Here is a 4,789-nt window from a genome sequence, read left to right as displayed (position 1 = left end):
GCTATTATAATTGGCCTTGGCCTTTTGGAGAAGCAAGAAATCCAGATGTTGTTGATATGTGGATGATAACTAAGTCGAATACTCGGAAGAAGGGCAGATTTGCAAGAAGATGGAACAACATAAGAAGTAATCACAAAATAATAAGGATTACGGGTAATGGTAATGTTATGGTCTTTGAAAAGAGGCACTACCCAAATTCAATGGAAAATTTGCTTATATTTGATGGACGTCAACCTAATAAGCGTTTTTATATTGAAGCTACTAGTGAATATGGTAAGCCATATGATGATATTAGTAATCTTAGTCAATGTGTGATAATATTTTATTCCGAAAGCCTCATTAACCCTAATCATATTTGATTTAGGTTTTGTATTGTGTTATTAATTAATATTACGAGTATTAATTAGTTTTTTTTTTGGTTTAATTTGTATGCACATTCAATTCTAATCTTGCTAGAAGAAATAAATTTGTACTTCGTAAACTTGTTTATGCGTAATTACAATGGTGTTTTATATCATATGCATGGATGCTATATATGGCTTAATTAAATGCTTAGCTTAGGGTCTATTCACATTTACTAAGCTAAACTGAACTAAACTGATTTGAGCTGAACTGAACTGATTGGAGTTGAACTGAATTGAGTTGAAATAAATATTTTATGAGAGAAGGAAATTAGGAGCTGAACTGAACTGATTGGAGCTGAACTGAACTGAAATTAAGTAAATGTGAACAGACCCTTAATAGTCTTTGTGCGTTCTTTTCAAACAGTATGTCAGCACACCCCTCTCTCCCCCAAATGAAATGTGAAAGCTATTACAATTTCTTTTTTTCGTCCATTCAATTTTATTGATCATTCAAATAAAATTTAAAAAAAAAGGTAACAAACTTTCTTTTTAGTCCAACATCATTTAAGGAATACAAAGTATATATTATGCTTAAAGATCTACCGCATTGATTGAAGGATAATTGTTGCATAACCAATTACCCTTAAGGCCTTAACTAATCAAACAATTTCAATAAATTGTCTTATTTAATTAACTAGTTTAAGTCCAATGCGCACAGTTGTTATTAAATTTTATAAAGATTTGTTGTATTGAATTTTATACAGAAAAAAATACTTATAATATTTATTCAAAAATAAATATATCTTTAATTTTATACCTAGCTATACCAAAATAAAAATTAGTGACACTTTAGACTTGATTTAAGGTCTATGAGGTTTTATTTTAAAAAATAAAATTCTAAGGATAGTACCACTCTTGTTGCGTTATTATAGATATGAATTTTAAGAGTAGAGAATAAAGTGTATATATGTGTTAACAAAATGATTTTATTTTTAATTGAATTAAACATTATTGCAAAAGTAATAAAATTGAAAGACATATATAATAAAGTTAATAGTATTATTATAATAAATAAATTAATTAATAAATAAATAAGATAATATAGATCCTGCAGTGGTAGAACCCCGTTAACAGGGCGTACTACTTTGAGCAATATTGTTTAACAATATTTACCTAACATACATTTATTTTTTTACCAAAAAAAAAAACAAAAAAAAATTACAAAATATATTTTTTTTTTTTTTGAAGGGAAATTACAAAATATATTAGTTGAGTTTATATGGAGAATTATTATTGTTTAGAATTTTAATTGAAAGAAAGACATTTTGAATTATTATAAAATAATTTCCTTAAAGAATAGGCGTAAGAACGGAAAGTAAAATGAGCGGGAAATTTTTTAACCAAGATTGTATGGTCAGATCACTTGGCAATTTGACATATCTTTTTATATGGGAAATCTTTTTTTATAAATATATAAACTTTATTTTTTAATAGACTCTCACTATTTATACTTTTAACATGAGTAATTATTTTTTTTATTTATTTTTTTTTAAACAACATGAGTAATTATTGATTGAAATAAAAATATTGAATTAAAAATTATGTTCCTAACTTCCAACTATCTATATAAATATTCACATAAACCTAATAAACTCTTTAGGCGAAAAAAAACGACAAATATGATGAAAACCAAAGAGGAGAAGGAGGAAACAATTTCTCCTTCTACTTGTTACTCCTTATCAAAGTTTGGAAGTTACGTACCCGAAGATTTGATCACTGAAATCCTATTGCGATTGCCCGTAAAATCACTTGTACGATTCAAATCGATATGCAAAGATTGGAGTTCAATAATCACAAACCCTAATTTTACCAAAACACAATTTCACCATTCATCAAGGTACTATCTTTCATTATCTCATCTTATTTTTCAACATGATGATTCTATATTCATCCTTCATCTCGATCTCAATGATATACCATACAAGAAAACTAATCAACAAATAAAAGGCAAATTTGTACCATTTTCTTCTAAATTTATCAAGAAAACAACCAAGGATGTACGAAATATACGTGTTTTTGGGTCGTGTAATAGTATATTATTCGTTAATATTAACAACACCATCTATCTTTGGAATCCCACGACCGACGAATATCGGATTATACCATCACCACCGAATTTGGATCTTTCTACTGAGAAAGTTTGGTTAGCCGGGTTTGGATATGCTTCTACTATCGACGACTACAAAATCGTGTTGGTTATTGAGTACACATCCGTAAGCACAATGGTTTATGTATACTCGACACGACTTAATAAGTGGAGGAATGAAGATACTGATTTTTTTACGAAACTACGTTTGTGTAGAATTTATGTAGACCGTGAGTATAATACATGTACGGAGGCAATTATATCGAATGATGCGTTACATTGGACTCTAAAGATATCTAATTGTCGATGTCATCAAGACGAAGATAATAATATTCGTAATAAGCAACATTTTATCTTCAAATTTGATATGGTGAATGAAATTTTCCAATGGGTATTTGACCTAAATCAAATCCATAGCAGTGATGATAAATTAACAAGGAAAGTGATGGAGGAAGCGCTAAAAATTAGGGTTGATGGTGATGGTAGTCTTTATGTTTATCTACAATACAATGAATCTAATATCGATATGAGATGGAAAAATTCGAAACTACTAATGGCAGATGTTGTTGAGATGTGGATGATAACTAAGTCGAATGTTCGAAAGAAGTTTAGACTTGAAGGAAGATGGAACAACATAGGAGACATTCATAGAATGATAAAGATTACGGGTAATGGTAAAGTTATACTCTTTACAAGGGGCTACTCTACAATAGAAAATTTGCTTATATTTGATGGACGTCAACCTAATAAGCGTTTTTATATTGAAGCTACTAGTGAATATGGTAAACCATATGATGATATTATTAGGTATCAAGATCAACGCTTTCAACGTGTGGTGCATTATTCCGAAAGTCTTATTAACCCTAATCATATTTGATTTAGTTTTTGTACTGTGTAATTAATTAATATTACGAGTATTAATTATGTTAGTTTATTTTATGGCTTTAACTTGTATGCACATTCGATTTTAATCTTAATTAGCTACAATAATCTATTAATCTTGCTAGAAGAATATGTAAATTAATTTGTAGTACCTCATAACTTGTTTGTGACTAATTACATTGGTGGATTATAGTCTTATCCTATGACCTGGTTTTATAAAAATAGCAAGTGTTAATACTTCACACCGGAGTACGAAGTACGTAAAAATGATTTTATTATATCGTCCAAAAGTCACTAATTAGCTAGATATGTATGGAAAAACTGTTCAAAAGGACTCAAAACTCAAGTCAATATACATGAATTCTTCTAACAATATATATGTAAAAAGTTGGACTATGATTATTTCAACATGACTGTTCTGAGTTTTCCAACTTACCTAGCTTACACGACATGGGAAAAAAAAGGGCATTTTCGGATTTTCCAATATATATATATCAATGCATAGAAGAGAGATAAGGTAATTAAGCTAGTTCAATTCGACGTGTAAATTTATAATCCTCTTCCTCTTTCTAGAAATGAGATCACTAATTCTTGAATGGTTGTTGCTAATGTTCGTTGTAGCAGCGACTCTCTTTCGAGCAAATGGTTCAAGAATATCAGCTTCTACTTTGTTTGCTAATAATGGTACAATATTCTTTGTAGATGTTGTATAAGTTCTAATTTCTGAATTATTACTACATATAAAACCAAAGTACTGTTAGTTCATATCAGTACTTTTTCTTTGGGCTTAGTGATTTGATTGATTTTATTCATTTTAGATGTTGAACCAAAACAATGGCGACTAAGCAACGGAGATGATGGAGGTTGGAAATTTGTTGCCGTCACAAATATCGACACTGCTAGTGTTAGAAGGATGGAACGTGAGGTGAGGAATCTGAGGATAGTACAGCCATCAGTACCATCACCTCAGAGGGCATCAGAAGATCATAGGGGCGGTGAATCGACCGAACAGGGCCCCCAATTTTTAGGGGCCCCAAATTTTGGATATATATATATATATATATATATATATATATATATATATATATATATATAGTTTTAAGTTTAAATAGAAAAATAACATTGGATTGATGGTTTGAGTGCTACTTTTTAAAACAAAGGTTTAAGGTTCAATTCCTTAAACCAACAAATTGTGTGTGGCCGCTTAAAGTTACTCCTATAACATTGATTAAGTAGTCTCTGTAATCTTTTCTTTAAAACAAATTTAACCTCATTGATTTTTAATAATTTTTGCATATTTCCAAGCAAATACAAATAAAAATCATCCTCTAGTATAATCTAATCTAATCTAATATATCTAAATAAAGTAGGCATTTTTCGGAGCATTTGGCGCGCCACATAAGAAAAGGTATTATTT

This window comes from Chenopodium album, chromosome 20 (genome assembly GCF_948465745.1).
Source record: "Chenopodium album chromosome 20, dcCheAlbu1.1, whole genome shotgun sequence".
Lineage (NCBI taxonomy): Eukaryota > Viridiplantae > Streptophyta > Magnoliopsida > Caryophyllales > Amaranthaceae > Chenopodium > Chenopodium album.
The sequence above is the reverse complement of the archived record's forward strand: the minus strand, read 5'-3'. Positions refer to the sequence as shown.